The following is a 12974-nucleotide window of genomic DNA, read 5'->3' as shown; positions in this document are numbered from 1 at the left end:
CCCTACCCCCCCCAAAAAAATAAAAATAAAAAATGATAGTGATGTCCTTAGTTTGCCGTCTTCACTAATCATCATATCAAGTTATTTAAGAAACTTTTCTATTGATACATTTTTCTGATATACTAGTTTTTCGACACGTGCGTTGTACGTGTATGTCAAGTTATGTAATACAGATTTTATAAATTGTATCGACATTAAAAATATAAAATTTCAAACAAAATTTACGTGAATGAATAAAGTATTTGTTTATGCGAACATTCAACGTAGATCATCATATTGTGACTTGTTTGTCGGGGTCAAGATGATTGGATGCCCTTTAAATCTATGAAGATGAATAATCAAAGTTTAGTTAGATATCAATGTGATTCTTTTTAGTTAATTTGATTTAGTAAGGTACAAACATATGGTATATCTCACCTATTATACTTCCTCATTGACGATATTCCTCGTGTATGTTCCTTCCATTTGTTTTGGTTGATCTATCATGACCGAGACTCTTATTGTAAATTCTCCAGCTCTTCATGAGTGGGTCGAACACACCGGTCATCCACTTGGTTATAACATTTATTGGCGAACATGTTTTACATCTTTGGCAATTCTGTTAATTTACCTATACAAGAGTATCGGTTGTAAAATCCAGAAATTGATATTTGTCAAAGTAAAGGGTATACAATTACGATTTATCAGCCGGTGACAGACTAATCGTAACAATGGAGAATATAAAAAATGGGCAATTAAAAAAAATCCTGGTCAAGGGCTTACCATTGTGCACGAATAAGAGGCCATAGGCTCTGGCAGATATGATTCTAACTTTGATACGATTGTTTGGATCCCAGTTGAGAAACTGGTCAAATCTTAAATGTTTGTTCGAAACAAACTCAAGACTTTGCAAAAAGGCGATTAACTTAGGCCAAACTACTCCATTGTCAAGTAAAACCTCCTTAACTTTGTCAGTATTTACCCTAATTTGAATTATTAAATGTCCATTGCAATAATTATCATCATAGTACAAGTAATAACAATATTATAACAACAAAAACCATGAAAACAAAATAATTGTAGAAACTAATGTCATAACCAAACCTCTACTTTGTAACCTTCAGATTTAGATTGTTCGGCAACCAAACCACAATAAAATCGATCAGCAGTATAGGTCTATAAGAGACCAAGGTGCATTTTAATTATAAAACGCAAGCAAATCATCAAATCACTTCATTATGACTATAAGTGAAGAAAGTAAATTAATGAGTAAATACTCGAGGCACAAGTTTAATAACAATCATCTCAATAAAATTGTCCATGATTATTCCAAATCAATGAAAATTATCAACCGAATTAGTATCATTAAGTAGCCAAACACATAAATTATTACACAGAACTTGTTAGAAAAGAGCATGCTAAGAAATGAAAATAACAAATTACTTGAAGGGATATAGATAGACCTTTAACCACCCGACGCTAAATTCCTTCCTTTTTTAATTATCTTTTACCAGAAGAAGAAACGTCCGATGAAAAATAATTAAAAATAAATAACTTACCTTAATGTCTGTTTGGTCTGGATGACCAAATTTCTAACTCATTATGCAATTCCCTAATAACTTGTACCATCAAATATCCAAAAAAAAAAAGACAAATAATATAATAAAATAAAAAACAATTAACCGATAGTTGCTCATTAGGAGATGCATGTGTGACACTGTGGGTCTTTCTCAAACCTGTTGGAAAAATTTAACAGAGAAGTGCAATATTGATGGAAACTTGCCATGGGGGTTCTGATTTTTAAAGAGAGAGAAATTAAATGGTGCAACTGTTGGGAAGATTTAGAGTGAAGTTCAAGCGCAATAGGGGACGCTTCAGACAGTCGCGTGTAGCAGTTTATTTTTAGGATTTAAAAAAAAAATATTTAATAAGATAGGGTAATTTTATAATTTGACTTTTAACTTAAGAGCTTCCTGTTTTTAATATATTGTAGATTATTGTGCTTCATTTTTATATTTGTTCTCTTACATCACAATAAATATATATTGAGATGGTCGGTGTAATAATTCAAGATTAGTGAGTGGTTATGTGTATTGTTATATTAATATGTGATTCCTTTTTAGGTAAGGACACTGATAATTATATATATGATGAGAATAGCAATTGTTAATATTATCAGTTATCACTAATCATTTATAATCGTCATAATTTTTAAATACAACAAATTAAGACATTTTTTTCTTTTTGGAATTTTTGAGGCACAATGTTGTCATAATATTGACTGGCTAATAGCCAACTAAGCCTGCCAGATAAATCTAACTGGAGGACTCACCTAAAATCGTAAACACCGCAAGCCCACAAATAACGATATGCAGTATTGTTGTAAAAATTTGAGATTTTGTCTTCTTTTTTTTCTTTAAACTACTTTTAAGTATTTTTATCCTTAAAAGTGGATAACAACTGAATTTATTAGGATTTTAAGAATATGTAGAATAATTCAATACAAGTGACTAATGACGCTGGATAAGCAAATAAAAGATATAGTAAATAGCAAACCACTGATGATAGTGAGTCCGAGCACGGTCGGAGGCTTAACAAGTAACCTGCCTTAGGTTCCGAAATAGCACTTATGAATGAAAACAAGAACTTTGAATAACTTTTAGAAACAAAGAGAACATAAGTATATTGCTTTGGTATGCGTGTTACAGTATGTCTAATGAATCATTCTCTTCCCTTTTATATAGTAGGGGAGTTTTACCCTAGGAACAATTCTAAGAAAGGTAAAAAATTTTCTTTTCGCGAGTCACTGATTTTCTGTCGATACAGGCCGAGATTCACGTTGTGATATCCGGTTGGGCAATATCACGACCCTTTGTTAATCATGTGTGGTCGTTTGGTAATGCTCTCCGACTCTTATGTTATATTTATTAATCTTATTATTCTAAAACTTTAAATAGTTTCCATAATTATTAATGTATAATATCTGATCTTAATCCTTTCCAAAATATAAAGATAAAGAACTAACAACTCTTATATTGATTTTATTTGTAAATATAACGATGACTCTAATATAAGGGTGTCAAGGAGCCGGGCCATTGGAATATGAGACCGGCTGGTCTCCGGACCGGGCCGATTACCGATTTTACCGGTTCCTAGCCCCTCTGGGGAATTATTGAACCGAAACGGTTCCGGCATAAGGGGTCGGGCCGGGCCGATTCTTTTTTTTTTGTGTGTGTATTTTGTATAACTACCGTAATTTATATTAAGATAAAGTAAAAGTGTAAAACATAAAAACAACCTTATAAAAAGAGTGTTTGAATAAATTTCAAAGGCATTAAAATCCTTATATTTGAATATTCATTAAGAATTTAAGATAATAGAATATAATGTAGATGGAAAAAAATTGAACTTATAATTTGCAAGTTCTTTTTTTAATTCAAACTTGCAAATTAAAGTTTACATTTTACAACAACTAAATTAAAGAAAAAAGAGTTGTCACGACTGGGAATCCCCACCATCGTGACCGTGATGGCGCCTAACATCACACTTGCTAGGAAAGCCAACGTTAGAGGTTTAACTAGCCAAATCCTTTACGTTTCAGTGATTAAAAATAAACAAGCTAAAACCAGTAAAAACAAATGCGGAAGTTGTAACGACCCGACCGGTCGTTTTGAGCTTTTGCATTTTGCTCACCAGTTCTCGGGCATGACTAGCCCCGTGTGATGTATTATGACGTATGTAAATCGTCGGTCTCGGTTTTCAGGGTAATCGGAATGGTTTTGGAAGAACAGTTCTCAGTTTGAAGCTTTAAATTTGGAAGGTTTGACCAAGTTTTTGACTTTTAGTATTCAATCTCAGATTTTGATTTTTATGATTTGGTTAGCTCCGTTAGGTGATTTAAGACTAAGGAGCGTGATTGGAATGTGTTTTGAAGGTCCGGAGTAGATTTAGGCTTGAATTGGCGAAATTGGAATTTTGGCGTTTTCCGATTGATAAGTGAGATTTTGATATAGGGGTCGGAATGTATTTCGGAAGTTGGAGTAGGTCCGTTGTGTCATTTGTGACGTGTGTCCAAAAATTTCAGGTCATTCAGAGGTGGTTTGATAGACTTTTTGATCAAAAGCGGAATTCGGAAGATTTTTGAAATCTTAGGCTTGAATCCGATGTTATTTGGTTGATTCGATGTTGTTTGAGGTGTTTTGGAGATTGGTGTAAGTTTGAATAGTAGTATATGACTTGTTCGTGCTTTTGGTTGAGGTCCCGGGGGCCTCGGGGTGATTTCGGATGGTTGACGGGAGATTTTGGAGTTGAGTTTGGCAGCTGAAGTTTATTGTTGCTGTCATAACCGCACCTGCGGTTGGGAGGCCGCAGGTGCGATGCCCGCAGTAGCGGAAGGCAAGCCGTAGATGCGGCCAAGAGGGAGGTCAGCTGGAACCGCAGAAGCGTCTACTGGAGCGCACGTGCGATAGCGCAGGTGCAGGCGTTTGGATGCAGATGCGGAAGTGGGCTTTTAAGTGAAAATCGCAGATGCGGTGTAGGGACCGCAGGTGCGAGAAGCCTGGGTCAGAAATTATAAAAGATTTCCTTCGCAATTTTTGGCCATTTTTCTCAATATTTCATTCGGGGTGAAGCTTTTGGGAGCAATTTCAAGGGAGATTTTCAGAGGGATTCATTGAGGTAAGGTCCTTGGTTCCTAAGCTCGTTATTATGGTGATTTTTATCGTTGTTAGCATGAAATTTAAGGGAAAATCAGTGGTAAATTTGAGGGTTAGGGCTTGGTTAATTGGAGAGCTTTGAGATGTGATTGGAGGGGCCATTTGAGGTCCGATTTTGGTACTTTTTGTATGCATGAACTCGTGGCGCAATAAGGGTTCTATTGATGTAAAATTAGTCGAATTCCAAGACATGGGCCCGGGGGTCGGGTTTGGCCATTTTCGGAATTTTAGATGTAAATTGGTTATTTTCAAGTGGGCTTTGTTCCCTTAGCATATTTTTGATGGTATGAATCTATTTTGGTTAGATTTGGAGCATTCGGAGGCCGATTCGAGAGGCAAGGGCATCGCGGGCTAGAATTTAGACCGGATTGAGGTAAGTAATGATTCTAAATGTTTGTCCTGAGGGTATGAAACCCCAGATTTCACATCGTTGTGCTACTTTGAGGTGACGCACACGCTAGATGATGAGCGTGGGGTCGTGCACCATTGGGGATTGTGACTTAGTCCGTCCCATATGACTGTTAAGTCGCGTATTTGATTGAAAATTGCTTGATATCATTGTGTTTTGGAAATTATTACCATGTTTTGGGCTGAATGCCGTATTTGGGCCTCGTGCAAACTGTTTTGGGACCCTTAGGGGATTTTTACTACTATTTCTCACTGTTTTGGACTTCATATTTGTACGCAGTCATGCTGTATTCTACTCTCTTCATAACTCAGCCGTATTTACTCCGTTTTGATATTTTTAAATGATATTTTGGGCTGAGCCTCATGTTTTACCATTGCCCGAGTGGCTTGAGAGATTTTTTACTGAGTAAGGCCGGGGGCCTGTGTTGTGAGGATATTATGGGATCGGGTTGCGCGCCGCAGTAGTGTGGTATTGATTTATGATTATGAGGCCGAGGGCATGATTTGTTACGCCACGAGGTAGCTTGATATGAGGCCGAGAGCCTATTTGAGTATGCCACGAGATGACTTGTTATTGCGCTTGGGCCGTAAGGGGCCCCTCCCGGAGTCTGTACACCCCTAGTGAGCGCGGGTACCCAGTGTGAGTGATATGAGGGGATGTTGTTGTTTCATATTGTTGCCCGAGGGGCTGTTCTTGATCCATGTTTTGCCCGAGGGGCGGTTCTTGATTTATGTTATGCCCGAGGGGCTGATTATGAGTGATTGTGAGGTAGCTCGAGGGGCTGGTTCTGTTGATATTGTGCCCGAGGGGCGGTTTATGGTACATGTTTTGCCCGAGGGGCTGTTTACGTTTCTATCATTTTTATTCACTGGTTTATCACTCGTTTGAAACTATTGAAAGTTGTTTTAAAAGGTTTTACCGAAACTGAGCATGATTTACGAAGTAAACGATTTCTGTACTATTTTGGAAACGTACTGCATTTGCTGTAGCGTTATGACGTGGCTTACGTGTTTTCTTACTGCTCAGCTTTCTTTTGCTTTTATTACTTATTGAGTTGGCGTACTCACATTACTTCCTGCACCTTGTGTGCAGATTCAGGCATTTTTGAAACCGGTAGCGGGTGTTGATTGCTCAGCGGTAGAGTCATCGGAGTTAGCAAGGTAGCTGCCCGGCGTTCGCAGCCCTGCTCTCTCCCTCTTATCTCCCTTAGCTTGTTATAGTATATTTTCAGACTCTTCGTTGTATTCAGACCTTAGTAGATGCTCGTGACTTGTGACACCCCGATGTCGGGCTTGTGTATTTATTCCGCACTGTTCATTTAGACTTACATTATGAGATATTTGATTAATTAAAGGCTTAAAAATGACTTTTATTGTTAAATGGTTAATTCGGAAGTTGTGTCGGCTGGCCTAGTTTCACGATATGCGCCATCACGACCGGGTCGGTTTTAGGGTCCTAACAAGTTGGTATCAGAGCCTAGGTTACATAGGTCTCACGAGTCATGAGCAGGTTTAGTAGAGTCTCGTGGATCGGTACGGAGATGTCTCTACTTATCCTCGGGAGGCTGCAGAACCTTAAGGAAATCCCAAATTCTTGAATTCTTATCGTGCGTCATTGATTCAGCTTGAAAGGTAATTCTTTGAAATTCCTTCCACGCATTCGTATGCGCGCATGATCGCTCAGTACCAGATGTGCATCGATGGCTTGTGATTCCCTGATCGAGGGGCGAGATGTGATCTCTGTGTGTTGATATTGGGCCAGTCTGGAAGACTTGAAGCCGAATTCTGCCTATAGCTTGGGCCCTGAGCTGTTGATCGTGCGAGCGTGTGTCTCTGGATCTATATGTTTGATTGTGTCCCTACTTAGGGAAGTGATGACTGGATAGATACGTGATGAGTGTGATGTGAGTGCGAGATGTGTTCATATGAATTGAATGAGACGAGAAGGGTCTGCTTTGGGGTGGCAAGAACTATCCGGTGTTTGATTTCTATCGTGAATTGAAGTATAGCCCCGAGTTGTGGGTGTGATGAAGGATCTTTTCATATTGCCTAGTTCGAAAGTGAAGTAGATTTCACGTTGTGATATGAGTTCAGACTCAGGAAGATTAAATGACTGCGTAATGTTTATGACGGTGGAAGGGTATAAGGAGATGTTAGTTTGATGCGAAGCAGGTGGGTTATCTCCTACGGAATGTTCTGAAGTTTGTGTGATCCTTATGTTGTTGTTGGAAGATCTCCTTTACCAATGAAGTATATGTGTTGCAATTTAAATTTGGGTCGCTTAAGAGAGTGGGCTTGACTGTTACGGGGGTGAACGCGAGATTTGTGGAAGATTTGAAGTACTAGATGGGTTGTGTTGCACGAGCTTATGAAGGATTGAGCTTAATCTCACTATGGTATTATGGCATTAATAGAGTATATTCATTATGAGTTATTGTGTGTTTTGATATATGGCTTCGAGCCAAGTGGGGGAGTCTGCTATTGATTAGATTGCGCGGTTATGTGCTATGATGATTCCAGTTTGAGGTGTATCGGTGAATCAGTTATGGCTTACAGAGGTTGAGACCGAGGATGGCTCGAGTAAAGGAAATTTCAATAAAGGTTATGTTACGCTTTATGGGTGTATGAGAATCGTGGAATGACTTGAGTTGTTATCGGTAAAAGATGTGCGGTGCATAGATCATGAAGTTGCTTGGTTGCATTAAGGTGAGGTTACACTCTGCGGTGTTGGAGTGCTATTGGAGCACAGGTCATCCGGTCCGTTTGATCGGTCTAATTGCGGTTTGAGTAGAGTGGATGACTCTCGAGAATGGTTCTAATGGGTTCAAGATTTTACATATAATAATTGGAGATTTTCATGTTGTATATTTGGCTAGAAACTGAGGTTTGCATTGGAGGGTGTCAAGACTCGTGGTATTTCTATATCATTATGGGATTCTATATATCAGTATCAGGAAGGTAAAGGTAATGTCTTTGGATTCGCAGGAAGTCCCTTCAGGATAAGTATTTTGAATGTGGTGCTTTTGGGGATATTTGAGAGAGTAGTCAGCGGCTTATGAACCGTAAGACGGTGTGGCTTTATGCTTGGGTCTCGTGTGGTGAGTCTGGGTCGAGGATTGTGGTGTTATAGCAAGAAGAAGTATCAAGTTGAAGGTAAATCAGAAGGAACTTGGATAGATGGGATAGCTTGGTAGTAGGCCGGGTCGGCATGGTAAGGATATGATTAGTTTTTTGGGTGCTTATGAGGTAATGAGTTTCTACAGGTGTTTCGCGGCAATGCTCTTGGGTTTTAGTGGCCTCCGTAGCTTGGTTGAGTTAGAAGGATTCAGTCCTGACGGTTTAGTTTTGTGCAAATGAAATTCGGAGAGTTCTTGATGGTTTCTACCATGGTTAGAGATGTATATTTTCTACAAGCGTGAGGAGCATGGGATGTATAGTGATTTTCTTCTAGATGGGATCTCTGGAAAGTTCTTGGCTAGTTGAGTACGTAGTTGCTTGTGGCTCGGAATGGATATGAAGTTCTCATGTTTATCCTAGGATGGTATGGTATATGCGGTATGTTGTGTAGGACTGAGATTTGCATGTGTAAGGTCACGGTTCAATTTTGAAAGGAAGGTCACAAATTCTTAGGTAGCATGGACAGTTTCAGATGACTAGATAAATGGGATCCCCGATTGGTGTGGCTTGGGGAAGATATATATTTTAGAAGGGGCGTTGTGTTGAGTTAGGGATATTTCATTAGTATTGCAGCACTCTCTCGTTTGATCGACTACTGATAATCAAGTTTGCTTGGTAGCACAGAAGAATTCTAGGAATATCCCTCGTGGAATGATCGAGTATCAGATGTGTGCTCGATGTTCGGGCAGTGAAGCTGGGATCGGATATGTTGATTCGTGTGTGATATGGATTTGGAGACTGGGAGTTCTCGTAAACATGTTATGTTGTGGTTGTGGACCGCGTGTATCGGCCTTGTGTGGTGACTATTGGAGGTTTGGAGACTCGAGTGAATCTTTGTTTCTTAGTATGTTTGACCTTGATGTGATATTGGGTATGGACTGGTGGTCTCCGTGTCGTGTTATTGTGGATTGTCATGCTAAGACAGTGACGTTGGCTATGCTGGGGATGCCACGGATTGAGTGGCAAGGTTCGACGGATTATGTTCCCGGTAGGGTGATTCATTTTTGAAGACCCAGCGGATGGTTGGAAAATATTGTCCTTCTTGTTTGGCCTTTGTGAGGGATGTCAGTGCAGAGACTCCTACCATTGATTCAGTTCCAGTGGTGAGGGATTTTTTTGGATGTGTTTCCTGCTACCGGGCATGTCGCCGGACAGGGTTGTTGATTTCGGTATTGATTTGGTGCCGGACATCGTATCATATGGCACCGGCGGAGTTGAAGGAGCAGCTTCAGGGACTCCTTGATAAGGGGTTCATTGATAGGCGAATATGGATGTGTGTTATGCATCGAGTCGGCTCGGTTGATACTGAGTTGCTATTGTTAAGGGATGTGCTGAATCGATTGTTTTTGAGCTTGTTAGTGTTCTGGGGTGATCTATGAGTTATGTTTCCGTGTTGCGGGGAGTTATGGTTTGTTGGTTATATGCACATATTGTGCGGTTCCATTTGGGCTTTATAGCAGAATTTGAGTGAGACGGATATTAGAGGGTTGCATGATTGATTGCGTATTGGTTATGTTCTTTCGGGTTGTGTGGTGATATGTCATTCGCTTCTCCGTGGTTTTGGTAATGCACCCTGGGTCCTTGATATTGAATTCCGAATGGTTATAGATTTGGAGCAGGGCGGCTCGAGGTATATAATGCAGACCGGTGTTTGGGTAGGACCGCGCATTGCAGCGAAGTTATGTGGAGGTATGATCGTTCGGGTTAAATTCATGTGTTCTATTTCTACGATGTGTGATGGGTTCCCAGCATTGTGTTGTGGTGGTACTGGTGAGCTTGCGGTACAGCTCACTCATCCGAGTAATTTTCATGATTTGAGTGTGTTCGGATTGTTGCTTATTGGTGCGCGTATTGCACGAGTTGTGGCTTGAGTTTGTATTGATGTGTCATGTCACCAGAGTAGTTGTGTTGGATTAGATGAGATCGTTGGGATCTATAATGAATACAAACGGATTCGATTTCAGCATGTTGGAAGGATAATATCGATGTTCGGCTTAGAAATTGCCATGGTCCTTGCCAAAAGAGAAGTGGCTTCATGAATGATTGATCTGAGGAGTGGTTATGACTTCCTATATGTTTCATTTATCATTGGCAGTATACGAAAGTGTTGGAACGAGGCTTTATTTGATAAAAGGCTTATTATCGAAATTCAGATGTTGTGAGCAACTGTTGTGATTATAGTTACTGCTACAAGTGTTTGAGTTATGTGGTACGTCATGTAATTGCACCTGAGGTTGTAGGTATGGGTTATCACAACTGGTTCGGCTTATTCAGAGTATAGATGTGAGATTCTGATCTTGTGGATGATTTCAGAAATGGAAATGTGGTTCTAAGGTTTATGGACTAGGTTGGATTGTGAAATTTCAGTTACATTGTGTTATCGGACCTATATGAGATAGGGTGACGTGGGATCACCCCCGGGTATGTGCATGGTAAGGTTACACAGCGATTTGATGGTTTTCGGAACAACTCTGGGCACGTTTGAGGACGAACGTATGTTTAAGTAGGGGAGGATGTAACGACCCGACCGGTCGTTTTGAGCTTTTGCATTTCACTCGCTTGTTCTCGGGCATGACTAGCCCCGAGTGATGTATTATGACGTATGTAAATCGTCGGTCTCAGTTTTCAGGGTAATCGGAATGGTTTCGGAAGAACAGTTCTCAGATTGAAGCTTTAAATTTGGAAGGTTTGACCAAGTTTTTGACTTTTAGTATTCGATCTTAGATTTGGATTATTATGATTTGGTTAGCCCCATTAGGTGATTTGGGACTAAGGAGCGTGATCGGAATGTGTTTTGGAGGTCCGGAGTAGATTTAGGCTTGAATTGGCAAAATTAGAATTTTGTCGTTTTCCGGTTGATAGGTGAGATTTTGATATAGGGGTCGGAATGGAATTCCGGAAGTTGGAGTAGGTCCGTTGTGTCATTTGTGATGTGTGTGCAAAAATTTCAGGTCATTTGGAGGTAGTTTGATAGACTTTTTGATCAAAAGCGGAACTCGGAAGATTTTTGGAACCTTAGGCTTGAATCCGATGTTATTTGGTTGATTCGATGTCGTTTGAGGTGTTTTGGAGATTGGTGTAAGTTTGAGTAGTGTTATATGACTTTTTCGTGCTTTTGGTTGAGGTCCCGGGGGCCTCGGGGTGATTTCAGATGGTTGACGGGAGATTTTGGAGTTGAGTTTGGCAGCTGAAGTTTATTGTTGCTGTCATAACCGCACCTGCGGTTGGGAGGCCGCAGGTGCGATGCCCGCAGAAGCGGAAGGCAAGCTGCAGATGCGGCCAAGAGGGAGGTCAGCTGGAACCGCAGAAGCGGCTACTGGAGCGCACCTGCGATAGCGCAGGTGCGGGAGTATGGACGCAGATGCGGAAGTGGGCTTTTAAGTGAAAACCGCAGATGCGGTGCTTTGGCCGCAGATGCGGCACCGCAAGTGCGGTGTAGGGACCGCAGGTGCGGGGTAGGGACCGCTGGTGCGAGAAGCCTGGGTCAGAAAGTATAAAAGATTTTCTTCGTGATTTTTTGCATTTTTCTCAATATTTCATTCGGGGTGAAGCTTTTGGGAGCAATTTCAAGGGAGATTTTCAAAGGGATTCATTGAGGTAAGGTCCTTGGTTCCTAAGCTCGTTATTATGGTGTTTTTTATCGTTGTTAGTATGCAATTTAAGGGAAAATCAGTGGTAAGTTTGCGGGTTAGGGCTTGGTTAATTGGAGAGCTTTGAGTAGTGAGTTGAGGGGCCATTTGAGGTCCGATTTTGGTACTTTTGGTATGCATGAACTCGTGGCGGAATAAGGGTTCTATTGATAAAAAATTTGTCGAATTCCGAGACGTGGGCCCGAGGGTCAGGTTTGGCCAATTTCGGAATATTTGATGTAAATTGGTTATTTTCGAGTGGGCTTTGTTTCCTTAGCATATTTTTGATGGTATGAATCTGTTTTGGTTAGATTTGGAGCATTTGGAGGCCGATTCAAGAGGCAAGGGCATCGCGGGATAGAATTTGGACCGGATTAAGGTAAGTAATGATTGTAAATGTTTGTCCTGACGGTACGAAACCCTGGATTTCACATCGATGTGCTACTTTGAGGTGACACACACGCTAGATGATGAGCATGGGGTCGTGCACCATTGGGGATTGTGACTTAGTCCGTCCCATATGACTGTTGAGTCGCGTATTTGATTGAAAATTTCTTGATATCATTGTGTTTTGGAAATTATTACCATGTTTTGGGCTGAATGCCATATTTGGGCTTCGCGCCAACTGTTTTGGGACCCTTAGGGGATTTTTTACTACTATTCCTCACTGTTTTGGACTTCATATTTGTACTTAGTCATGCTGTATTCTACTGTCTTCGTAACTCAACCATATTTACTCCATTTTGATATTTTTAAATGATATTTTGGGCTGAGCCTCATGTTTTACTGTTGCCCGAGTGACTTGAGAGAGATTTCTGACTGAGTGAGGCCGGGGGCCTGTGTTGTAAGGATATTATGGGATCGGGCTGCGCGCCGCAGTAGTGTGGTACTGATTTATGATTATGAGGCCGAGGGCCTGATTTTTTACGCCACGAGGTGGCTTGATATGAGGCCGAGAGCTTGTTTGAGTATGCCACGAGATGGCTTGTTATTGCGCTTGGGCCGTAAGGGGCCCCTCCTGGAGTCTGTACACCCCCAGTGAGCGCGGGTACCCAGTGTGAGTGAT

Source organism: Nicotiana attenuata, unplaced genomic scaffold (assembly GCF_001879085.1).
Source record: "Nicotiana attenuata strain UT unplaced genomic scaffold, NIATTr2, whole genome shotgun sequence".
In the NCBI taxonomy this organism is placed as follows: Eukaryota; Viridiplantae; Streptophyta; class Magnoliopsida; order Solanales; family Solanaceae; genus Nicotiana; species Nicotiana attenuata.
This window is presented reverse-complemented; position numbering follows the sequence as displayed.